Raw genomic sequence first — 26,870 nt, forward strand, 5'->3', positions numbered from 1 at the left:
TTAATTATTATTAGTACATGAAAAGCATAGCATTACCCTTAATCTCTCCAATTCCAGTAAATAAGGAAGGATACTTGCAAGATTAGCATGCATCATTGATCATGTTTATGTGAGTTCTGGTGGGAACTTAGATCGTAAAATTTTATCCCATAAACTACATAGCTACGTAGAAAATGAACCTGTCTTGGATGACATTTTTATGTCAGATGGGAATTGTGATCATTCCCAAAACTGAAATGATAAAGCTGATATAAGCTTGAAGCGCACTGCCATAACAGTGAGAGAGAATTGTGGAAAATGCTAATGGTAGAGTTTGTCACTCAATGTGGATATTTCCACGCCAACTTCAGCAAGAAGTGACAGAGAGATGACCACAATCTTGTGAGAGCAATTCCTTAAAGTGATCCGGTTCTTTACCTTTGTGATGGTATATACATGCTGTTCCTCGTTCTCAAGAGAGACTCGTATATACAAACACACAAAGTACAGAAGAAATAGGCCATTCAGCCCCTGAAGCATGCTCTGCCATTCAATAAGGTCAGGGCTGATTTGCTTGTGTTTCGAGTTCTATATTCCCATCTACCCCAATTAATATTGATTCCCTTGCCAACAGAGATCCCTCTACCTCTGACTTAGAACTATCCAGTGACCCTGCTTCCACTGTCTACTGAGGCAAAGAGTTCCAAACTCTTACATGTGTAAAAACAATGAAGTATCCTTCTTCGACGACCTGCACATGAATTTTAAAAGAAAATGAGACATACAAGCCTCTAAAGTTGCCAACATAATCTATCAGCAGAAGTAGAAGCAGAAGCATAAGTAGCAGGTAAGAAAGCAACTGTGAGCGCTCAGTAACTATTGATATATTTCCCTATCACGGCAGCAGCCCCCTCAATTGTTACTGTCCTCTCAACTTGCTTTCATTGTCAGGTTCCAGAAAGCTGGGAAGCCCATAGAGGACCACAGTTAGATTGTGAAACTCATGCTAATATTGCTGTAATTGTGCGAGGTAACATACTGCAATTGACAACCCGCCTCTTCCAAGATGGTCACACCCAGCCTAACTCGCTGGGATGAATTGCAGAAGTCAATGGGTTTCCCTGGTTTTAACTCCTCCTTCTGCCCAACCCCACAACACCACCAGTTCCCAAACCCATGCACTCCTGCACATTAAGATTCAGTCCATTGTCTACAAAGTCTCTGTCTGCTTAAAGCAGTGTCTGTTTCATTTGCGATCTAAACTGCCATCAGAACTGGAATGTGGCCTAAGGCCAATAAGGAAGGAGTGGGTTCTTATCTAACACCATACACCATTAACACTGAACATAAGCAAGATAATGAGAACCCTCTTCAGTAATTATATTCCAGCCTCTTATGTCAGACATGAATACACAATCCAAGCTGGCTGTTTGAAAGCTTCAGATGCAATTAGGAACAAAATTGTTCTTTAAAGTTTCTATTCTGTTGACAGCAACCATTGAAGAAGCATCATATGTCACACTGAAATACTTATTTATACTGTTGAATATAGCATCAAAAAGACACATCACTGTTTAAAACTATTGCAAGCTGCAGCAAGTTAGTTTCATGACTTGGCCAACATTGCTGCCTGAAACAATGGCACAAGAAATCTGGCTAGTTATCATATTGCTAAGTGTGGGATCTTACTGTACCCAAAACGTTTGTTATATTTGCCCACATAAGAGCAAGTTTACATCATTGCACATGAAACAGTTCTGAGAGAAATGATAAAGTGTTTTTAAAATATTGGTCTTTCATTGGATGACGTGAACTGAGATACCCTCAATTACGACTCAAGAGAGGAGTTTGATAATACAAAGGCTTTAATTACCAGAGAACCAGACAGCTGCCGAGAAGTGTGCTCACTGCACGCTGCCTCCTGAACGTAACCTTATATACAGCTTCCTGGGGGCGGAGCCGGAGGCGGAGGCCTCCAGGGTTCCAAACCCGGTCTTAAAGGGGCCTACGCATTAAAGGTACATGTGTATACAGATATCATTCATCACATGAACATAACCAGAGGACTTAAAGTTAATATAAGTGACAAAATAACCATGCGGAACTGGAAATGTGAATAACTTACAAAGGTCAAATTTGCAGAGCTGTGGGGACATAAAAGGCAGCACCAGCACAGTGGGATGAATGTTCTCCTTGCATGCTGCAAGACATGGGTGTGGCTGGCTGGGCCAACATTTATTACCCATCCCTAACTACCCTCCATTTCAGACGGTATTTGAGACGTTTTTACCACAATCGAAGAATAGACTTGTAATTCCAGGTTTTTTATTGAATTCAAAGTTCATCATCCGCCATGGTGGAATTTGAACCCGGGTCTCCAGATCTGGTCCTGGAGTGTCTCTGGATTACTAGACCAGCGACAATACTACTATGCCACTTCCCCTATAAGATTCAATGATTCCATGAAAAACACTAGCTAGGAAGGTAATAAGTATCATAGAGTATCATAGAATTTACAGTGCAGAAGGAGGCCATTCGGCCCATCGAGTCTGCACCGGCTCTTGGAAAGAGCACCCTACCCAAGGTCCACACCTCCACCCTATCCCCATAACCCAGTAACCCCACCCTACACTAAGGGCAATTTTGGACACTATGGGCAATTTAGCATGGCCAATCCACCTAACCCGCACATCTTTGGACTGTGGGAGGAAACCGGAGCACCCGGAGGAAACCCACGCACACACGGGGAGGATGTGCAGACTCCGCACAGACAGTGACCCAAGCCGGAATCGAACCTGGGACCCTGGAGCTGTGAAGCATTTGTGCTATCCACAATGCTACCGTGCTGCCCCGTGGCTGATATTGTTTGTGTGCTGCCCTGAGCACCGGACAATTATTCTACCAATATTTAAGAGGACACTCAATAATAATAGGTAGCCACCTGGGTTGGATTAGAACACTGTCTTTTCTTGCTCAGGATGTTTGTTCAAACCCCGTGCAGTGTCTTTCCGTTGCCTGTAAGAGACATGATAGAAAATATTTATTAAAAGTATTTCTGTATGTCCTATGATTTTTTTTCATGTACGGAATGATCTGTCTGGACTGTACGCAGAACAATACTTTTCACTGTACCTCGGTACACATGACAATAAAACAAATCCAAATCCAAATAAATATGGCTGGTCAAATTCCAGTTTCTTGTACGTGTAAATCCACATTGCACAATGTGGCAGTAATAGCACAAAATTGACAATCTCACCCAGAAAGGACATAAGCTGGCTGAGTTCATGAAGTATAAATTTCCATATTATTGCAATGGGGGTACTCTTATGAGGTGACAGGTCAATACATATTTGTCGGGACAGTGGGAACAAAGCATTGCTTCGCATCAACTTGCACCATACCAGACCTGGGAGTGCTTGATCCTGACACTAGATGACAAAAATAGAAGTGTTCCATTCCCCCGCATTGACATTCCTCACTTTGATCAGCACAAAGAAAGACAAAACCTGTTAATGGGTAATACAACACAAGACTTATCCCCTGCAGGTTTTTCAGACATACAATAGTTACATTGTCCTGCTTGCTTGATGCAGAGTTTTAGGAGAGATTTTTAATTTAGATTGAAAACTAAGATGCGAATGAAGCAGAGTTGACAGATCTATTACAGAATAATACAGCGAAGATCCGCAAGATCCTGCCTATCAAAAGAGTTTGCTGAGATCACTTAGTTACTGGAAAGAAACCAGGCATGCAAGACCAGTTCTGTGAAGAGACTGGAGATACTGAAGCTGTCCTCTGTGGAGCAGGGGAGGTTAAGAGAGATTATTAAAGACGTTCAAAGTTATGAATAGTTTTGCAATGCTTCATGGCAGAAAAAATTGGTAAAATAACCCAGTGGGATAAGAAAGAAAACATTTTTCTACTCAGTGAGTTGCTGTGATTTGGAATGCAGTGCCTGAAAGGATAGTGGAAGCCAATTCAATAGAAATATTCAAAATTGAATTGGATGAATACTTGGTGGTGAAGATTTGGCAGGACAATGGGAAAAAAACATGCGAATGGGACAGCTGGAGTAAGTACAGGTGCAGTAGGACAAATTGCCTCATGTTAAGCTAAATCATTCGACAATCGTAGGAATCTATGGTTGATGGAAGGTGTAAAGGAAAAACATTAAAATTTATAGGAAAGGGAAATTGGAAAGCAACCCAAAAGATCCCCTTCTCGTCTCAAAGCAGCTTGGGCACCTTTAAGGAAGTTTGCAATCAAAAGCCAAGATCTATGTTTCAAGATGCACCAATACTTGCCTTTACACAGCTAATCTCACATAAAGGGTAGGGATGCCCCAGTCTCAATTTTAGAGCCTTTCATGTCTCAGTGTTACACCATCTACAGCCCCCAACAGCAGTTAGCCCAGGCTAACCATAAAATGCAGACATGCTGAGTAACAGCAAGCTTCTTCTTGGGATTTTTGATATCTCTCCACCACATTAGTTAAGCGCATTTGTGACTAATGTGCTGCATTGCAAATGTTATCCTCAAAATTCCTCTCCCACTAGAGGTATTTGATCAGTCAGCAACCAAGACATCTTATGCTGATTGAAAGTGACCCTGAAGCCCTTCACAATTCACCATCAGTTTATATACTTCAGCTATTTTGCTTTATGATTCCTTGAAATGTTTCACAATGAGCTCATTCTTCAACACAGAAACTCTTTTTACTATGTTTTATGAACTGCTGCAACCAAAATCTGCATTCAGCAGAATACCGTATATCTAATAACCAGTTGCTTTATTGATGGATGTAAAAATTGAATTTCTAAACTGGTAGTTCTATTTTTACTCCAGACAAAAGGAAATAAAATAGTGTCATAAGAATTGTATTCAGTGTTGGAGTAAATTTGACCCAATTTGAATCACCAATTGGGAATAAGTATAGACTTCTCTGCCTGATTACCAATTGAACACATTAAACTTGTAGAGAGCCACGTCTTCATTGTGAATGCCACACATTGGGCGCGATTCTCCGCTCCCGCGACTAAGTGCCCACGCCGTCGTGAACGCCGCCAAGTTTCACGACGGCGCGAAACGGCCCCGATCGCGATCGATTCAAGGCCCGAAAATGGGCTAGGAGCAGGGCCGCGAGGAACTCGGGGGGGCGTGGCGCAAAAGCAGCGTCGTAAGCGCGCGACGCCCAAATGACGCGGCGCTGCGCCATAAGTGGTGCGATCCGCGCATGGAAGGACCCCGGAGAAGAAGAAGGAGGAGAGATGGCTGAGCCCCGACGAGCCGCACCGAGGTTCCGGGACACGGACATGGACACCCTCCTCGATGAGGTAGAAAACCGAAGGGCCATCCTCTGCCCAAGACGAGGGCATCGCCAGCCATCCAGCATGGTGAGGCGTGGTTGGCATGAGATTGGCACCGCTGTGAGTGCTGTGGGGCACACCCCCCGGTCCGGGAGCAGTGTCGGAAGAGGCTGCACAACCTCACTAGGTCTGCCAGGGTAAGTGCCATGAGGGTGCCCCCGGGTCACAACCAACCCCCCCCCCCCCCCAGGCACGAAGGGGGGAAGTGGGGTGGGGGGGGCTCAGGGTGCACAAAGTTGTACTCGACCCACATGAGCACCGGGACCTCCCTGGAGAGATGCCATGGCGTTGCTCCAACTGTCTCCTCACCCAGCATTAATATAGCTTATATCTGCACGCCCTGATGATACCCGCCTAATTGTGATGCTTTATCCAACACCCCCCCAGGACAAGACAGCTCACAACCATCGTGAGCGTATGAGAACCGGAGAGGGTTCTCCTGTGCTGCATCCCATAAACGTTCACGAGCCCTGGACCTCGCGGGGGGTTCCGCCACCCGGGAGGTCGCGACATGCCAGGTCGGAGGCGCAGAAGCAAGTGAGACAACCCTGCATGTCCTCACCCGCCCCCCCCCCCAAACCGGTTATCACCCCCCTCACACTCTGGCCACTGCACCCTCGGTCCCCTCCCCCCTCACACTCTGGCCACTGCACCCTCGATCCCCTCCCCCCTCACACTCTGGCCACTGCATCCTCGATCCCCTCCCCCCTCACACCCTGGCCACTGCACCCTCGATCCCCTCCCCCCTCACACTCTGGCCACTGCACCCTCGATCCCCTCCCCCCTCACACTCTGGCCACTGCACCGCCGAGGGTGGCAGTCGGTCGGACAGGAGGGCCATCCTCTCAGTCTGGGACGCTGGACAGAGACGCACAGAGGACGGACAGAGACAATACTGAGGGGCACAGGACGGACAGTGATGAAAGTGATGGCCGTTCATTGCCCGAAGGTAGGGCCATGGGCCACGGCAGTGACGGGGACAGGACGGGGACAGTGGATGGTGACGCACAGAGGACAGCCACACAGTCCATGGATTCACCTGGAGGGCGACATGACATGGGCCGCATGCATCTTGCGCCGGGCCATGAGGGGGACCAGTACACACCAGACTTCCTAACGACCAATGACCTCGAGCTAGCGGCACTGCTGTCTCCCACACCATCCACCATCGCAGAGACACTCACCTCGGTTGGGCAGATAAGTGATGAGGCTCCCGGGTCACGGTCTGGTGCGCACCCCACAGCTGAGCTGGTACAGCAGGTGGAGTTTGGAGCAGCCGAGGGGCTGGACGGTCGGAGGACAGCCCAGGCCCAGCAAACAGCTGCCGCCCAGACGGCTCCCGGGTTCCTGGATGTACTTGACCCACCCGGACAGCCGATGCATGTGAAAATGAAAATCGCTTATTGTCACAAGTAGGCTTCAATGAAGTTACTGTGAAAAGCCCCTAGTCGCCACATTCCGGCGCCCGTTCGGGGAGGCTGTTACGGGAATTGAACCGTGCTGCTGGCCTGCCTTGGTCTGCTTTCAAAGCCAGCGATTTAGCCCTGTGCTAAACAGCCAGGGACTGAATAATGGGATGAGGGCCATCTTCCAGGACCTGCATACGCAGTTGGAGGAGTCCATTCGCGTCCAGGAGCAGGGAGTGGTGCCGCTCATCGCAGCCACCCAGGCTGACACCGCACAGGTGGCGTCCGCGGTGGAGGCAATGGGTGAAACAGTATCGGCCATTGGTCAGGTTCTGCAAGGTGTTGGGCTTCACGTGCATGCATCATCCATGGCCCAGGAGAGGGCTGCCCTCTCACAGGCAGCCATGCGCCAGAGCCAACACGACATTGCCACCGCTCTCCGGGCCCTGGCCGAATCTCACCATGCCATGGCCCGGTCTCAGCAGGCGATGGCACAGTCCCAGCAGTCAGTCGCGGAGAGCATAGACCGCCTGGCGCACGTGATGGATGGCGTAGCGCACTCACAGGTAGAGATAGCAGAGTCCCTGGCAGGAATGTCGCACTCCCTGGGCTCCGTCTCTGCGAACATTCAGACCGTGGTCGATACCGCTGCAGGCCTCCAGGACTGGCAGCGCCAGGTGTTGGTGGTGCGACGGGGCATGTCTCCGATCGCACCTCCGTCCCACAGTGAGGCCCGGGGGCCACCAGGCTCCCCGAGGGAGGAGGAGGTTCTGGGGCCCGTCCCGGTACCTCCAGCAAGGGACTTCCCGGTACACTCGGCCTCCCCCCATTCTGTCCCTGGAGCATCTGGTGGGCAGCGGGCAGGACAGTGTGGCACCACGCCATCCAGCACACCCACCGAGCAGGCTGGCCCATCGAGGCCGGGCCGCCACAGGAAACGCGTGCCGAAGGGGAGCCATGTTGCAGGGCGTGATTCTCAGCAGTCCGCCTCCACTCCTGCTGTACCATCTGGGGAGAGACCTAGACGTAGTGGTAGGGCCCGTAAGGCAAAGAAGTTAGGCACATAATAAGTTGGCACGGGTGCAGGGCACTGTTTAGTTGTAGGGGGTAGGGCATCTGTATGTGAATGTCACAAATAAACTCACTGTTGCACTTAACTTGTAAGACTCTGTGCTATGTCCGATGCCAGGGGGCTCGTGAGGGTGACCGAGTGGCGCTGGGGTTCAACGCCGGTGCTGGATGTGCTGTCCCTTTCCCCCCTGCCTCCCAAAATCGGACACCGTAGTCCTCGGCACTCGGACGCCAGCTACCCCACACGGGCACGTGATGAAATGCCCATTACGAAGGCTGTGACCACCGGAGTGCATGGTTCAGCTATAGCCACGAGTCAGACCTCGGCTGGCGAATCTGAGCACACAGCTCATCGCAGAGCGGGCTGTCATCATTCAACATGGCACTGTTCACACCCGCTTACCCAATCATCACTGTTGTGCAATCCCGTAGTGCCGCAGTGGTAAGGTGATGTGGAATTGGTGCCGTGTACGCGGTGCGGGGGTGCAGCGTGGTGCCCGTGTGCAGGACTGGTGGTGCAAGTCGCAGCGTTCAGCGAATCCCTCTCCCACGGTGTGAACCGTGCGGCCACCAACGCGCCGCGTGCCCGCTGTCCTCGACGGTGCCGTCGTGCAGCCTCCTGGACGTAACCAGCACCCGGGCAGTGTCTGTGTCCTGCGCCCCTCCCCCCACCCTTATGCACGCCATCCTCAGCCTCCTCCTCCTCTTCCTCCTCCCCTTCGTTTGCGTTAGCTCCGGTGCCATCGGGTCCTCCCTCCGGCTCCTCCACCAGGTCATCTCCTCTCTGCATGGCGATGTTGTGCAGCGCACAGCAGACCACAACTATGTGACCGACCCTGTCGGGCCGGTACTGCAGGGCCCCTCCGGAGCGGTCCAGGCATCTGAATCGCATCTTCAGCAGCCTGAAGCACCGCTCCACCACACCCCTGGTTGCTGCATGGGCCTCGTTGTATAGGCTCTCCGCATTGGTGTGAGGCCTCCGTATTGGCGTCATCAGCCATGACCTCAACGGATAGCCCCTGTCGCCCAGCAACCAGCTCCTCAGCCGTGGGGGGCATCCATTGAACATGGCGGGGATGAACGACTGTGCCAGAATGTAGGCGTCATGCACACTGCCGGGGTACTTTGCACACACGTGCATGATCTTCATGTGGGAGTGGCACACCACCTGACTTTTCATGGAGTATGCACCCTTTCTGTTCATGAACACTTCTCTGCTGTCTGCAGATGGGCGCATGGGGATGTGCACACCATCGATGACACCCTGGACCATCGGTATCCCGGCCACCTTGGCGAATCCACATGCCCGTGCATCCTGCTGTGGTCGGTCCTCGGGGAATTTAATGTACCTGTCCACGATGGCATACAAGGCGTCGGTCATGGGCCTGATGCACCTGTGGACCGATGCCCGTGAGATCCCGGATAGGTCCCCGCTCGCCGCCTGGAAGGAACCGGTAGTGTAAAGGTTTAGGGCTACCGTTGCCTTGACGGAGACTGGTATAGCGTGTCCTCCACCCATTCCAAGTGGGGCGAGGTGCGCCACGAGTCGGGAGGTCAATGTTCCCCTCGGCATCCCCCTGGACATTCGCATTTGGAGTATTGCGTACAGTTCTGGTCACCTCATTATAGGAAGGACGTGGAAGCTTTGGAGCGGGTGCAGAGGAGATTTACCAGGATGTTGCCTGGTATGGAGGGAAAATCTTATGAGGAAAGGCTGATGGACTTGAGGTTGTTTTCGTTGGAGAGAAGAAGGTTAAGAGGAGACTTAATAGAGGCATACAAAATGATCAGGGGATTAGATAGGGTGGACAGTGAGAGCCTTCTCCCGCGGATGGAAATGGCTAGCACGAGGGGACATAGCCTTAAACTGAGGGGTAATAGATATAGGACAGAGGTCAGAGGTAGGTTCTTTACGCAAAGAGTGGTGAGGCCGTGGAATGCCCTACCTGCAACAGTAGTGAACTCGCCAACATTGAGGGCGTTTAAAAGTTTATTGGATAAGCATATGGATGATAATGGCATAGTGTAGGTTAGATGGCTTTTGTTTTTTTGACTTCCCATGTCGGTGCAACATCGTGGGCCGAAGGGCCTGTACTGCACTGTATCGTTCTATGTTCTATGTTCTATATATGTGCGACCGTCTCCCTGCTGAATCGTGGTCTCCTCCTGCATGTGATGTCTCCGGTAGGGCCTCGAACGACATTCTGTCACGGTACACCCTCGGCCTTGCGGGACGCCTGTGGCGCCCTGGCACCACCATCAGTGGCCCTTCCTCCTCCTCCCCCCCAAAGCACTTCGATATCAGTGCCCGCTTCCTGTGCATTCCTCGCCGTCGGGGGGTCAATGTTCCCCTCGGCATCCCCCTGGACATTCCGGGCCTGAGCGCCTGCGGCCTGCCCAGCGACGATGGGTCACTCCGCGGCCATCCCCTCTGCTGCAGCAGCAGCAGCCACTGCATCTGCAGCTACTGTGGGCTGTGAGCTGCGGCTCCAACCACGGCAGTGAACATCGCTGTCTGGTTGGCATACATGGTGACCTGCAGGAGGGTGGTGGGGGGCAGAGAAATGACATGTTACACGGAGGTTCTGCCACACCTCGCCAGCCGGGTTGCATGGGATACCTGTGTACCCCGGTGGCCTGGTCGCGCTGTAGATACGCAGCCAGCCTGACACCTGGTCACTGTCTGCATCCAATGGTCTGTTCACACCGTCCTCCTCACCAGTATGCCAGTTGCCTGTGCCCATCAGCCACACGACAACCTGCGGCCGTGTCCTCGTCACCGTCCTGCAATATCAGGGCGGTTGACATGTGGCATCCGTGGATGGACGGCACCCTCCACACTCTCCCTCACCCCCCTCCCACCTGCACACTCTCCCTCACCCCTCCCACCTCCACTCCCTCCCTCACCCCCCTCCCACCTCCACTCCCTCCCTCCCCCTCCCACCTCCACTCCCTCCCTCCCCCCCACCTCCACTCCCTCCCTCCCCCTCCCACCTCCACTCCCTCCCTCACCCCCTCCAACCTCCACTCCCTCCCTCAACCCCCTCCCACCTCCACTCCCTCCCTCACCCCCCTCCCACCTCCACTCCCTCCCTCCCCCCTCCCACCTCCACTCCCTCCCTCACCCCCTCCCACCTCCACTCCCTCCCTCCCCCCCTCCCACCTCCACTCCCTCCCTCCCCCCCACCTCCACACCCTCCCTCCCCCTCCCACCTCCACTCCCTCCCTCACCCCTCCCACCTCCACTCCCTCCCTCACCCCCTCCCACCTCCACTCCCTCCCTCCCCCTCCCACCTCCACTCCCTCCCTCCCCCCCACCTCCACTCCCTCCCTCCCCCTCCCACCTCCACTCCCTCCCTCACCCCCTCCCACCTCCACTCCCTCCCTCACCCCCCTCCCACTTCCACTCCCTCCCTCCCCCTCCCACCTCCACTCCCTCCCTCACCCCCTCCCACCTCCACTCCCTCCCTCAACCGCCTCCCACCTCCACTCCCTCCCTCAACCCCCTCCCACCTCCACTCCCTCCCTCCCCCCTCCCACCTCCACACCCTCCCTCCCCCCCCACCTCCACACTCTCCCTCACCCCCCTCCCACCCCCCCCGTTGGCCGCAGCGTTCTCGGGGAAGCCAACCCGGTCTCCAGGCGCTGAGGAACAGTCCGCTCACCTCCTCACTGCTCAGCGTCAGCCAGTACGACTGGCTGACAACTTTATTTACCAGGTGTGAACGGCGACGGCGTGAGCTGTGAACGTGACTTCGGCCAATCTGGGCCGGAGAATAGCGGGGATCGAGGAGAATTGCCATTTTGGGTGTCTCGGGCGATTCTCTGGCCTGTGCCGCGCAGAACACGACGGGGCCGTTATCGCCGCTTGGGTGAATCACGGGAGGGCGTCGGACCGGCGTCGCATGGAAAAATGGCGCGCCAGGCGATTCTCCCAACTGGCGCAGGAGCGGAGAATCGGGCCCGTGAGCTTTCACATTTATTTGACTGACACGATTTGCTGAACCTTTCCTCTGGAGGTTAAGCAAGATTAAACATGATATGTTAGGTGATACATGGCCTGTAGGAAGAACATGGCTGATGAGCCAATCAGCTTTCTCATTTTCCATACCTTATTCATATAACTGAAAGCAACCTCGCTCAATCATGCAGCCACTGGGACATCACTGTTTCCAGCTTTGAGATTAAATCAAAATAAGCGTGACTTCTCTTGGAAAAGTAGACTCTGTGGAATTCAGATGGTGGTGGGCGGGGGAGGGGGAGCAATACTTGCCACAAGGGAATTATTGCATACACAGATTTTCCTTTGTTCAGCCTCCAATATGTCAATAGAGCAAAACCACAATTAGAAGCAGGGAAAAGGATACTTTTTAATGACCTGGGAGGCCTAAACATCCTTTGATCATCCTTTGATCCTGGCCTAATTGCTGAGATTTGCTCACTGGGGCAATGTCCATCAAAAGTCTCGCTGAGTATTCAGGGTCAGGGAAGGTTCTCTAATTAACATTTTCCTGGTTGGTTTCCACACCTCTGCAAGTTCCTGTGGTTGCCCAGCAGGGCAGGAATGGTGAAGGATGTGGCAAAGACCTGTTACCCAAATTGGCCCCAGCCAAGGTAATGAAGCACTTTCAGTATGCAGGTAAAAGTGTCAGGTTGTACCAGCCAAAATTGGTGTCCTTCCAAGATATCAAGGCATTGAGTGACAGCCGAGACTTATTTGTTTGCACGTGCACTCTGAATCACAAGTCCCACTCCAGAGCTTGAGTACAACAATCAAAGACTGTGCTGTCTTTCAGATGATATGTTTAACTGAGGCTCTATCTGCCTGCTGTAAAAGTTCCTTTGGCACTATTTTGAAGAAGAGAGGGAGAGTTATCTTGGCCAATATTTATCCTCAATTAACATCATTAAAAAAGATTATTTGATCATTATTACACTGCTGTTTGCTGAGCAAATATACATCAAGCGTATGAAATAGGAGCAGAAATAGGCCATTTGGTTCCTCGAGCCTGCTCCACCATTCAATAAGATCATGGTTGATCTGTTTGTTTTGAGTTCCACATTCCTATCTACTGCTGATAACCTTTGATTCCTAACCTAAGAACAATCTAGCTACCTCCTCCTTAAAAATATTCAGTGATCCCACTTCCACCACCTTCTGAGACAGAGGGCTGGATTCTCCGCTGTCGGGATGCTCCTTTTTGCCAGCAGCCGGGGGTTTCCCGACAGCGTGGGGCTGCTCCACAATGGGAAACCCCATTGACTAACCGGCAAAATGGAGCATCCCGCCGGCGTGCTGAACCAGCAATCTGGCGTGACAGGACGGAGAATCCAGCCCAGAAAGTTCCGAAGTTGCACATCCCTATGAGAGAAAAAGGCCTCTCATATCTGTCCTATAAATTCAACCCCTAATTTTAAAACAGTGCCCCCCTAGTTCTGGACTTATCCGCAAGAGGAATATAATGGGCCAGGGTTTAGAAAAGTCCAAAGTATATCATGGAGTTCACCTGACCCACGACTTTTAATAGATCTTGGTTATGGGGAGCACAAGGGTCTACTCTCCAGGTGTTATGCAACAGAGACCTTAAATATTTTTAAAACAAAACAATGTTTACTCTATGAACCCAGTTAACATTTTCTAAACACACAGTAAACATCTTATCAACTACCAAACATGTAACCCCACAGATACAATACTTTATATGTAACCCTTAATACCTTTCCTAGCAACAATCATAAGTTAAACCCTTTTTAACAAAGACAGCAGGTTTAAATTCTCTACAGAAACAGGTATTACTTTGGAATCATCAAGTGAGCTGAAGGCATTCTTTAGCTTGTAGAGAGAGAGAGATCAGAACATCTTCCTGCTTTGAATGCAGCTCTCCAACACTGAAAATGAAACCAAAAACAGAGCCACAAAGCAGTTTTTCAGCTCAAAACAAAAGTAAAAGACAGAAAGACAGCCCCGCTCCACCCACACACTGACATCACTGCAGCTATTTGATAAACACCCATTTCTTAAAGGTACATCCACATGACAAGAAACATTCTTTCAACATCCATCTTGTCATGGCCATTCAGGATCATAAATATTTCAATCAAGACACCCCTTACTCTTTTAAATTACAGTGGAAACAAGTCCAGTCTGTCCAACCTATCCTCATGAGACAACCCATCTGTAATATCCTACACGGAACCTACAGGGTGGGAATGTTTGTCTTCTACATGCTCCTTGCAGAGTACGCGCCCCCACCCCCACCAGGGGTGTGGTATCCCAATTAACCAATGTATAAAATGTCAATTGGTAAGGCACCGACCAGAGGAGGAAACTGATAGGGATCTACCGATGATAGTGTACATATCGTTCATGTAAATAAAACTTTATTTCTTATTTTACTCGGTGTGGGAGTTTTGTGTCCTTATTACAAATTCTTTCCAGGTATCAATGTGGTAGACCTTCTCTGAACCACCTCAACGCATCTACATCCTTCCTACAATAAGGGGACCAAAACTGCACATGGTATTCAAGATGCCCTGTATAACTGAAACATAACATCCATACATTTATCTTCAATTCCTCTTGGAATAACGGATTGCGCTTCATTAGTCTTCGTGATTACATGCTGCATCTGTGGCCTAACTTTTTCTGACTCGTGCATTAACACGTAATTCCCTCTGCACCTCAGCATTCTGCAGTAATTCTCCATTTATGCAATACCCTGCTTTGTTATTCGCCCTCCCAAGGTGAACAGCTCAATACTTTCCCACATTATACTTCACCTGCCCGATTTTTGCCCACTCATTCACCCTATCTGTGGTGGCTCGATACTGAAGGCTTCCAGAGATAAACAAAAGGGGTTTATTGATGAAATACAAAGGCAGTTAGATAACAGGAACAGGTCTTCACCCTTCAGCTCCCTGGTCCACACAGCCCGGGGTTGTGCCCCCAGGACCCCACGCAAGGTCCCCACCGACTGGAGTTCACGCACTGATGCGCGTTTGGCCCCGAGCCAATTCTGTGGTCCATGCAGACCACTTCCTGAAAGGAGCCAAGCTACCATATCCCTTCCCAGTCATGTCCCTTAAATCACTACCCCAAAACTATGCACAAATGTTACAATGGTTAATAGGGATAACCAAGGAAAGAGAGCCCATCAAAAAGTCAAAAATTCGTCTGGAGACCCCCAGCTCCGCCCTGACCTCTGTAGCGCAGCAATAGGCTTGGTACTCTTTTGGTCAATCGAGTGGTCCACAGTCGATGCCACCTCAGGAGGGCCCAATTCAATGACATGCAAACTATCCTCACTGGTCTCGACAGACACAGCAGGTTGAACAGAAATAGGAGTCCTGGCTCCCCTTGGTTGGACCAACTAACAGGAGTAGCCATGATGCTCGCTGGACTTGCTAACTCTAAGTCAGGCATTGCCACCACTCACCACCCTTCAGGCGGTCGACGTGCTTTTTGACCACATAAGAGATCGGCCGTGACTAGGCTCCACCCCATCCTTCTCACCAAAGCGAACTTTCAGACAAAAAACCTTTCTCACATCCGGAACGGCCTGTCCTCTCTCTGCTCTGACTGCTGACTCTTCTGGGAGGTCTGCTGTGCCTCCACCCTCCTCGCCAAATTTGAAAATACAAGATCCAATCGGGGTCTCAACCGACAGCCCCTGGGCAGGACAGCTAGAGTGAACCCCATTTTTGAATGAGGGGTTGAGTTGTACCACGACAAATAATTAATCAACCTCCGGCAAAGTGGTTTATCAGATTGCTGTTTCCTGGCATTCTTGAAAGTTTGAACGGCCCTCTCAGCCAAACTGTTCAGCACTGGAGGTAGGAAGATGTACTTGTGTGTTGGATGCCATTGGCTCGCACAGAAACCTGGAAATCATTGCCGGTGAAGGGGGTGCCATTGTCGGAAACAATTGACTCGGGAAGCCCTTGAATGGCAAACACTGGGCACAAAGCATCTAACGTGGCCGCCACGGTAGTGAACCGATAGGCAGTTAGAGTGGGCATCCACTAGCACCAAAATCATCTTGCCCATAAACATGCTCGTATAATCAATGTGGACCTGGCCCACAGGCAACCAGGTCATGTCCAGGGGTGAAGGGTGGCAGAAAGCTGCAAAGATTTCTGAGTTGTCAAGGGTGACACTGTTGTACAAGTTCTTCAATGTTTTGGATCTGCCTGGACTCCAGACCCAACTGCGTGCCAACACCTTCATTTTCGTTTGAATTAATGTGTGTAACTCTTGAAGGATTGGCCCCTTGGTCTGAGGTGGGATGACCACCTATGATCCCCACAGAAACACACCGTCTTCACATGTCAACTTGTCCTGGTGAATGAAGTAGTGCCTCACAAGTTCAGACCTCTCATATAGCCAGCGAGACTGCATCATTCATTTGACCTCTCTTTGGGTCTAGCTGCGAATGTGTCCCACAGACACAGGCATGATGTCTCGGAAGTTTAGGGCTAGAATGATCTACTGGGGTACCAGTGGTGGTGGAATGTTCCTAGGTAGGGGCAGGTGACTGAATGCATCCGCATTAGCAATTTGCGTCCCAGCTGCTGAAAAGTATAATTGTAGTTCACTAACAGCAGAGCCCAATGCCGCACCCTCACTGAGGCTATGGGCGGTATGGACTTATCGTTCCTTAACATGTCCAGTAATGGCTTGTGGCCAGCCACTATGTCGAACCGCTGACTGGATACATACTGGTGGAATTACTTCACACCAAATATAACCACTAATCCCTCCTTCTCAATCTGGACGTAGTTTTGTTCTGCTTCAGAAAGGTCCTTGTGGCAAAGGCAACAGGGTGTTCTGAAACATGTACCCTTTTGTGAGATGAAATGGCCCTTATACCATAAAGGAATGCACCACATGTCAACTCGATTGGTTTCCCCGAATCAAAGTGCACCAAGAGCTTTGAAGTCTATAATGCTTGCTTCGTAATGTGGAAAGCTTCCTCTTGAGGCTCTCTCCATTGTCACCGCTGATTCTTCCTTAATAGCTGGTGTAATGGTGCCAATGGTGTGACTAAATTCAAAATAACCCTTCCATAATAGTTGACCATACCAAAGAAGTACTTAAGTTCACTGACATTTTTGGGTACAGGGATGTCTCGTATTTTTTTAAAATTTGTTGATGGGATGTGGGCGTCGCTGGCTGGGCCCAGCATTTATTGCTCATCCCTGAGGACATTTAAGAGTCAACCACATTGCTGTGGATCTGGAGTCACATGTAGGCCAGACGAGGTAAGGACAGCAGATTTGCTTCCACAACGGACATTAGTGAACCAGATGGGTTTTTCTTACGCCAATCGACAATGGTTTCATGGTCATCATTAGACTTTTAATTCCATATTTTACTTGAATCCAAATTCAATTTTCACCATCTGCCATGGTGGGATTCGAACCAGGCCCAGAGCATTATCCTGGGTCTCTGGATTATCTGCTGGGCCCTTGGTCTGTGTTGGGATGACCACCCTGATCCCCACAGAAACACACTGTCTTCACATGTCAACCTGCTGTCTTATTCAATTAGACTGCATTCAACCAATACATTGTATGCTCTCCTTATGAGCACTTTTCCACTATGCTCAGTGGTGCTGTGGACCGCTGCTACTGCTGCTATTTCCTTTGCTGTGGCACGCTTTGCACCACATGGCAACATGCTTGAATGTGCATCCTTCGGTTGCAATGGAAGCACATAAACTCCGAACATGGCAGGTCCCAAGGATGGTCCCCCCCCCCCCATAACGATAGCTGTCCACCTTGGATTCGGCTTGACCTCCCCAATTCCTTCCCACTCCTGTACTGAGGACCGCGTCTGGTTCTGAGCTGTGCCTGTTGATCCTACTGCAGACCCTGTGGCGATACTCCCCCATACTTGGTTAACTTCTCCTTCAGCCACGTTTTGACGCTCAGTGGCGCCTTTTGTGGCGCACTCCATCGCCTGAGCTATCTCAATCACTTTTTCCAATGTAACTCTGGTCACCGCCAAAAGCTTCTTCTGGATATTAAGGCATGGATCCCACAAGAATACAAGAGCTTAAGAACTAGGACCAGGATCAGCAATTCAGCCATTCGAGCGCGGCACCGCCATTCAATAAGATCAAGGCTGATCTCTTCTCGGCCTTAACACCACTTTCCTGCCTGTTCTCCGTATCCTTCAGCCCATTACTACTTAAAAATCTGTTTATCTCTTCTTTAAATTTACTCAAAGTCCCAGCATCCACTGCACAAATTCACAACTCTTTGGGAGAAGTAATTTCCCATCTCTCTTTTAAATCTGCTTCCATTTATCTAAAACTATGACCTCTCATTCTAGACTGCCCCACAGAGGGAAGCATCCACTGTACGTGTACTATGTCAGTGCCCTTTATCATCTTATATAGGGCAATTAGATCTCCTCTCATTCTTCTAAACTCGAGAGAGTATAGGCCTGAATTGTTGAATCTCTCTTCATAAGACGAACCCATAGAATCATAGAATCCATACAGTGCAGAAGGAGGCCATTCGGCCCATCGAATCTGCGCCAATCCTCTGAAAGTGTACCCTACTGAGGCCCAATTCCCCACCCTTTCCCCATAACCCCACCTTGGGGTCATTTAGCATGGTCAATCCACCTAACCTGAACATCTTTGGACTGTGGGAGGAAACCAGAGCACCCGGAGGAAACCCACGCAGACACAGGAAGAATGTGCAAACTCCACACAGTCACCCAAGGTCAGAGTTTTTTTTTAATAAACATTTTATTGAGGTATTTATGGTTTTATAACAACAACAATGTACATGAAAATATAAACTTAGTACAAAAGCCGTCTGCCTCCCTTCCAAGTCCCACCTTTACTCACCCCCTACTCTAAACTAAACTAAACCCCAACCCCCCCTTTCTGCTGACGGTTCATTTTCCCCAAAGAAGTCGATGAACGGTTGCCACCTCCGGATGAACCCTAACATTGACCTTCACAAGGCGAACTTGATTTTCTCCAGACAGAGAAAGCTAGCCATGTCAGTTAGCCAGGTCTCCGACTTCGGGGGCTTTAAGTCCCTCCAAGCTAATAGTATCCGTCTCCGGGCTACCAGGGAAGCAAAGGCTAGAACGTCTGCCTCTTTCTCCTCCTCGATTCCCGGGTCTTCCGACACCCCGAAAATCGCCACCTCTGGACTCGGTGCCACCCTTGTTTTCAACACCTTGGACATGACACCCGCAAACCCCTGCTAGAATCCCCTAAGCTTCGGGCATGCCCAGAACATATGGACATGGTTCGCTGGCCCTCCCGCATACTTTGCGCACCTATCTTCTACCCCAAAGAACCTGCTCATCCGAGCCACTGTCATGTGAGCCTGGTGAACCACCTTGAACTGTATCAGGCTGAGCCTGGCACATGATGTGGACATGATGACTCTACTCAACGTGTCCGCCAAGAGACCATCCTCTATCTCTCCTCCTAACTCCTCTTCCCATTTGCGTTTCAATTCCTCGGTCTGCATCTCCTCTGACCCCATGAGTTCCTTGTAAATGTCAGAGACGCTCCCTTCTCCCACCCACATTCTGGAAACTACCCTGTCCTGTATCCCCCTTGGTGGGAAGGTTGAGACCTGCCTGCGTAGGAAGTCCCGGCCTGCAGATACCTAAACTCATTTCTTCTCGTCAATCCAAATTTCTCCCCCACTTCCCTCAGACTAGAAAAGCTCCCCTCTATAAACATGTCTCCCATCCTCTCAATCCCTGCTCTCTGCCATCTCCGGAACCCTGCAGCCAGCCTTCCCGGGGCAATCCGGTGATTATTGCAGATTGGAGACCAGACCAATGCTCCCTCCGCTCCCACATGTCTCCTCCATTGCCCCCAGACTCTCAGGCCGCCACCAGCACGGGGCTGGTGGAGTACTGTACCAGCGGGAACGGCAGAGGCACCGTTACCAATGCCCCGCATACTAATGCCCTTGCATGATGCCGCCTCCCCTCCTAAACCCACCCTCACCCCACCACCCACTTCCTGATCTTGGCTATATTCGCTGCCAAATAATAATTACTGAAGTTTGACAGCGCCAACCCGCCCTCTCCCCGACTCCGCTCAAGCATCCCCCTTTTTATTCGCGGGGTCTTACCCGCCAATACAAAACCAGTGATTACCTTATTGACCCGTTTAAAGAAGGACCGCGGAATAAAGATAGAGAGACACTGAAACATGAACAGGAATCTCGGGAGTACCGTCATTTTCACTGACTGCACCCTCCCAGCTAGTGACAACGGGAGCGTGTCCCACCTTCGGAAATCATCCTTCATTTGATCTACTAATCGGGCCAAGTTTAACTTGTGTAGCCGTTCCCATTCCCGCACCACCTGAATGCCTAGGTACCGAAAGCTTCCCCCTACCACCCTAAACAGCAGCTCACCCAATTGCCTCTCCTGCCCCCTTGCCTGGATCGCAAACATCTCACTTTTCCCCATATTCAATTTATAACCCAAAAACCCAAACCAAATTCCCCCAGAATACTCATAATTTCTTCCATCCATTCTAGTGGGTCCGAAACATAAAGAAGCAGGTTGTCTACGTATAGCGAGACTCTGTGTTCCACTCCCCCCAGACCAGCCCCTACCAGCCCCTTGAGGCTCTCAGCGCAATTGCCAACGACTCTATGGCCAATGCAAACAGCAGTGGGGAGAGGGGGCATCCCTGTCTCGTCCCCCGGTGCAGCCTGAAATAGTCCGATGTTGACCTGTTCGTCCGTATGCTCGCAACAGGAGCCGGATACAACAGCCTGACCCAGTCAATGAAGCCCCACCCAAATCCAAACCGCCCAGTACCTCCCACAAATATTCCCATTCCACCCGATCAAATGCCTTCTCTGCGTCCATTGCGACCACTACCTCCACGTCCCTACCTTCTGGGGCAACATGATCACATTTAGCTGGCGCTGTGGGTTAGCCCTGTTGCCTCATGCGCCGAGGTCCCAGGTTCGATCCCGGCTCTGGGTCACTGTCCGTGTGGAGTTTGCACATTCTCCCCGTATTTGTGTGGGTTTCACCCCCACAACCCAAAGATGTGCAGGCTAGGTGGATTGACCACGCTAAATTGCCCCTTAAATTGGAAAAAATTAATTGGGTACTTTAATTTTTAAAAAAAGAAAATGATCACATTTAGCAACCTTCTTACATTGGCCGCCAACTGCCTACCCTTAACGAATCCCGTCTGGTCCTCCCCAATCACGTCCGGAACGCAGTCTACAATCCTAGAGGACAAGAATTTGGCCAACAGTTTGGCGTCTACATTTAGTAGGGATATTGGCCTATAGGACCCGGGTCCTTGTCCCGCTTCAGGATCAATGAGATAGTGGCCTGTGACATCATCGGGGGAAGCACCACACACTCCCTTGCCTCATTGAATGGCCTCATCAACAGCGACCCCAATATCCCAGAGAACATTTTATAAAACTTCACTGGGTACCCGTCCGGCCCCGGGGCTTTCCCCCACTGCATGGACTTCAGTCCCTCTGCTACTTCCTCCAACCTGATCGGGGCCCCCAGCCCTTCTACCAACCCCTCGCCCACTTTTGGGAACTTGAGCCCCCCTTCAAAATGCCTCATCCCCTCCGGTCCAGCTGGGGGTTTCGACTCATACAACCTGCTGTAAAACTCCTTGAACGCCTTATTAACCCCTGCTGAATCTCCAACCAGGTTCCCATCCCCATCCTTTACCTTCCCTCTCTCCCTGGCTGCCTCCTTCTTTCGAAGCTGCTGCATGAGCATTCTGCTGGCCTTCTGTCCATATTCATAAATCCTCCCCCTCGCCTTCCTCAGCTGCTCCACCACCTTCCCTGTAGTTAACAAGCCAAACTCCGCCTGTAGCCTCCGTCGCTCCCTTAGAAGCCCTGCCTCTGGGGTCGCCGCATACCTCCTGTCGACCTGCAGTATCTCCTTTATCAGTCAGTCCGTCTTTGCTCTGTCTGCCTTCTCCCTGTGGGCCCGTATCGAGATCAGCTCCCCTCTAACCACCGCCTTCAATTCCTCCCAGACCACCGCCGGCGAAACTTCACCCGTGTCGTTAACTTCCAGGTAGTTCTGAATACATTTCCTCAGCCGCCCGCACACCTCCTCATCAGCTAAAATTGCCACGTCCAGCCTCCAGTGCGGGCGCTGGCTACTCTCCTTGCTAACCTGTAGGTCAACCCAGTGCGAGGCATGATCTGAGATTGTGATCGCCGAATACCCCGTGTCCACTACCCCCGTCAGTAGAGCCCTGTTCAGAATAAAAAAGTCAATCCGGGAGTACATGTGAGTAGAAGGAGAACTCCGTCACTCTTGGCCGCCCAAATCTCCAAGGGTCCACCCCCCACTCCCCCATTTGCTCCATAAACCCCTTTAGCTACTTTGCCATTGCTGCCACCCTGCCTGTCCTTGAGCTCAACTGGTCTAGCCCAGGGTCGATGACTGTGTTAAAGTCCCCCCCCCAAGACCAACTTATGCAAATCCAGGTCCGGGATCTTCCCCAACATCCTTTTTATAAACTCCACATCATCCCAATTTGGCGCGTACCGGCAGCCCCTCCAGCTTCCCACTGATCATAAAGTACCAGCCTCCCACATCCACAACTATTCTTCCCGCCACAAATGACACTTGCTTGTTAATCAGGATCGCGACCCCTCTAGTCTTAGAGTCCAGCCCCAAGTGCCCAAGGTCAGAGTTGACAGGGACCTGGGTTTGATTCCCAGCATGGGTCATTGTCTGTGCTGAGTCTGCACATCCTCCCTGTGTCTGCTTGGGTTTTCTTCAGGTGCTCCAGTTTCCTCCCACAAGTCCCAAAAGACCTACTTGTTAGGTGAATTGGATATTCTGAATTCTCTCTCTGTGTACCCGAACAGGCGCTGGAGTGTGGCGACTAGGGGATTTTCACAGTAACTTCATTGCAGTGTTAATATGAAATGAAATGAAATGAAAATCGCTTATTGTCACAAGTAGGCTTCAAATGAAGTTACTGTGAAAAGCCCCTAGTTGCCACATTCCGGCGCCTGTTCGGGGAGGCTGTTACGGGAATATAAGCCTACTTGTTACACTAATAAAGATTATTATTATTTCCATTGCCTCTGCGCTACCTGCTACTATTGGGATGGTATTAGTGTCCTCGAACCGTGAAAACTGAGACATAATATTGATTTAACGTCTCCGCCATTTCTTTGTTTCCCACTATTAACAGCCGTCTCATCCGCCAAGGGACCAACATTCACTTTAGCTATTCTCTTCCCTTTTATATACTCATAGAAGCTTTTGATATTCTTTTATATATTTTGGACTACTTTTCTTTCATAGTTCACCTTTGCTCTTTTTATTACTTTTTTATTAACTCTTTTTTGATCTTTAAATGTTTCCCAATCTTCCAGCCTGCCACTGGCCTTTTCAATATAATATGCCTTCATTTTTGTCTTTCTGTTATCTTATTTTCCTTGTTCAGCCACGGATGTTTTTTCTCCCTCTTACAATCTTTTCTCCTCTCTCGATTATATTTTAGTTGGGATAAATTGAATATCTGCTCAAACAACTGCCATTGCTCATCAACTGTCCTACCTTTTAGTCTTCCTGCCCTGTCAAATCTGTCCTCCTGCCTACTTAATTTTATTTGTTTAACTCCAGAATGTAGGTGTGGGACTCCAGTTTCTCACCCGCAAAATTAATTTAAAATTCCAACATGGTATGATCACTCTTCCCTCGAGGATCCTTAACTATGAGATAATTGGGGCAGTGCAGTGGCGTAGTGGTTAGCCGAAGAGCCGGGTTCGATCCAGGCCCAGGGCCACTGTCCGTGTGGAGTTAGCACATTCACCCAGTGTCTGCGTGGGTCTCACTCCAATAACCCAAAGATGTGCAGGGTACGTGGATTGGCCATGCTAAATTGCCCCTAAATTGCTGAATTGGAAAGATAATTAAAAAACAAAAAATCTATGAGGTCATTAATGAATTACTCCTCACTGCATTATACCAAATTCAGAATAGTCTGCTCCCTGGTTGATTCCGCAACATATTACTGCAAGAAACAATCTCTAACACATTCAATGAACTCTTTCTCAAAGCTTACCTTGACAATTTGCTGGTGAAGGAGTGCCATTATCAATGACCAGCACCTCTGGGATACCATGGTGCTAAAGGAGAGCCGGAGCTTCTCAACCATCGCCCTCGTTGCAGTAGATAACATCCAGTAGATAACATCCAGGGGGCTTCCAGCCACTTTGAAAGGGCACCTACTATGAGAAGAAACATTGACCCTTGGAAAGGTCCAACAAAATCGCCATGTACGCACACCCAACCCTTGCCTGGTCAGATGCAGCAGGGCGGCAGGCTGAAGTTTCTGCTGTTCCTGGCATGTGGTGCACTGTTGGGTCAGACGTTGGATCACACATCCAGGCCTGACTACCACACGTAGCTAGCATCTTAATTTTTGACAGCACCAGCGTCCATTGTTCAGATCGCGAAGAATGTCAGCAGTGGCAGCCTGCTCAACGCGTCACTGTTCGCAATCTGCCTGCCTGGGCAATGCTCAAAGGTGTATATATCTATCGCTGATAAACACAGAGCCCATCGTTGAATCCGGATGGATGCTATTGGTGGTATTGCCTTGTCCTCTTTAAAGAGCCCGAGCAATGGCTTGTGGTCTGTGACGATAGTGAATCAACGGCCATACATGTACTGGCGAAATACAATGGCCAACACTTTATTTTTGATCTGAGCATAATTTTGTTCTGCTACGGCCAATGACCTGGGAGTGACTGCTATCGGCCGTTCTCTTCCATCAGCCATGTGGTGGAACAATACAGCTCCGATTCTGTAAGACGAGCTTGGTAACGCAAGTTACCAAAAGAGGTTTGGAGGGATTGTAGTGCGTCAATAATCCGGACGACGTTAACTGCTGTTTCACCCTGGCAAAAGCTTCCTGAGGTGCTCTCCACGCCCATTCTTGGTGCTTCTTCAGCAATGCAAGTATGGGGGGGGGGGAGGGGATGGTCGCTGGGCCAGGAAGGAATTTACCGTAATAGTTTACGAAACCTAAAAATAATCGTAACTCTGTCGCATTTGCCAGAGTGGGGTCTTGTCTAATCGCCCGCTCATTCTCCTCTACTGGGTGCAGTCTGTCCCAATTCACATGATACTCCCAAGTAGCTAATCTCCTTGGCATAGAAAACACATTTTCCCCTCGAGGCGGACACCCATCTCGGAAAACTAGCGGAGGACTTCCTCCAGGTTGCCCAGGTGTTCCATTTCCATGGCTCTGGTGACCAGGACGTCGCTAACTTCCTCTTAAGATCATTAAGACGGACTTCCGGTTGTGGCTATGCCTAGGTAGGTCGCACGATGGGCGGGGGAGCCTTCCCGAGGCCTCTGGAGCTAGATGGGGCTCACCGGGTCCTAGCAAGGAGACGCAAGTCCAACGAGCCGCCAAGGGCTGTAGTGGTGAGGTTTCACCGCTTTAATGGACAGAGAGTGTGTCCTGAGATGGGCCAAGAAAGAGCGGAGCAGCAGGTGGGAGAACACGGAGATCCGAATCTACCAGGACTGGAGTGCAGAGGTGGCTAAGAAGAGAGCTGGTTTCAATCGGGCTAATGCGGTGCCTCATCGAAAGGGGGTGAAGTTCGGTATGCTACAGCCAGCGCGATTGTGGGTCACGTTCCAGGATCGGCACCACTATTTTGAAACGCCTGATGAGGCATGGAGCTTTATACGGACTGAAAAGTTGGACTCAAATTGAGGGTTTGTTGTGGGGGGATGTTTACTGTGTTTATACATTTAGGGAATGTTCCTTTGGTTTGGGTGCTGGATGAGGATGGGTGAGGGGATTTGATGGGGAGACCATGGGAGAGTGTGGGCGCCGGTGATGGAGGGGTAGACTCCCACGAAGGAAGAGGGGGAGTGGAGGCCCGGGGATGGGGAATTGGGGTAAGGCCGCAAAAGGAGCTGCGCCAGAGGGGGCAGGGCCGGCTCAGGAAAGCGCGGGCTTTTTCCCGCGCTAGGGAAGGACGGGGATGGGGGCCGGGGGGGGATGGACGGTGCTGGAGAGGAGCGCACACTGACTGCCAGGGAGGGGGAAGGGGGGATTCTCACACTGGGGGGTGTTGATGGAATGGCGGGAGAGGCCGAGGTCAGCAGGAGTCAGCTGACTTACGGGAGTGTTATGGGGGGAGCAAAAGGGCTAGATGTGGATCTAGCGGGGGGAGGGGGGCTATAGGGTTGCTGCTGCATTGGCCAAAGGGGAGCTGGAAGTAGGAGAGGTGGTCGGGGTGGGGCTCCGCCGTCTGGGAGACTGGAGGGTGTGGGAGGCGCGGGCACGTGGCTGGCCTAGAAAAGGAGATGGCTAGTCGGCGGGGGGGGGGGGGGGGGCGGGGGTTTGGGGGGCTGAGCAGCCCCCAATCCGGCTGATAACTTGGAATGTGAGGGGCCTGAACGGGCCGGTCAAGAGGGCCCGGGTGTTCGGGCACTTAAAGGGAATGAAGGCAGACGTGGTTATGCTCCAGGAGACACATTTGAAGGTGGCAGATCAGGTTAGGCTGAGAAAGGGATGGGTAGGACAGGTATTCCATTCAGGGCTGGATGCGAAGAACAGAGGGGTTGCAATACTGGTTGGAAAGCGGGTGTCGTTTGAGGCAATGAACATTGTAGTGGATAATGGGGGTCGATATGTGATGGTGAGCGGTAGGTTGCAGGGGGTGCGGGTGGTACTGGTAAACGTATATGCCCCGAACTGGGATGATGCCGGATTTATGAAACGCATGCTGGGTCGGATTCCGGACCTGGAGGTAGGAAGCCTGATAATGGGGGGGATTTCAACACGATGCTGGACCCAGCACTGGATCGCTCTAGGTCCAGGATGGGTAAGAGGCCGACTGCGGCCAAGGTGCTTAGGGGGTTTATTAACCAGATGGGGGGAGTGGATCCATGGAGGTTTGTCAGGCCCCTGATCAGGGAATTTTCATTCTTTTCCCACGTCCATGGAGCCTACTCCCGGATAGATTTTTAAATTTTGAGTAGGGCACTAATCCCGAAAGTGGA

At 50.8% G+C, this 26,870-nt stretch overlaps 2 long non-coding RNA genes across 2 annotated transcripts in view; one reads left to right on the top strand and one right to left on the bottom strand.

Moving 5' to 3' along the window:
- LOC140411649 (uncharacterized) overlaps window positions 1-26,870 on the bottom strand; it is a 94,919-nt gene that overhangs the window by 55,619 nt on the left and 12,430 nt on the right. The window contains exon 2 of the long non-coding RNA XR_011940927.1: window positions 2,921-2,994. This is a non-coding gene — a long non-coding RNA (uncharacterized lncRNA). The remainder of the gene's footprint in view (window positions 1-2,920; window positions 2,995-26,870) is intronic.
- LOC140411648 (uncharacterized) overlaps window positions 1-26,870 on the top strand; it is an 81,012-nt gene that overhangs the window by 12,958 nt on the left and 41,184 nt on the right. The window lies entirely within an intron of this gene.

Source organism: Scyliorhinus torazame, chromosome 4 (genome assembly GCF_047496885.1).
Source record: "Scyliorhinus torazame isolate Kashiwa2021f chromosome 4, sScyTor2.1, whole genome shotgun sequence".
Lineage (NCBI taxonomy): Eukaryota > Metazoa > Chordata > Chondrichthyes > Carcharhiniformes > Scyliorhinidae > Scyliorhinus > Scyliorhinus torazame.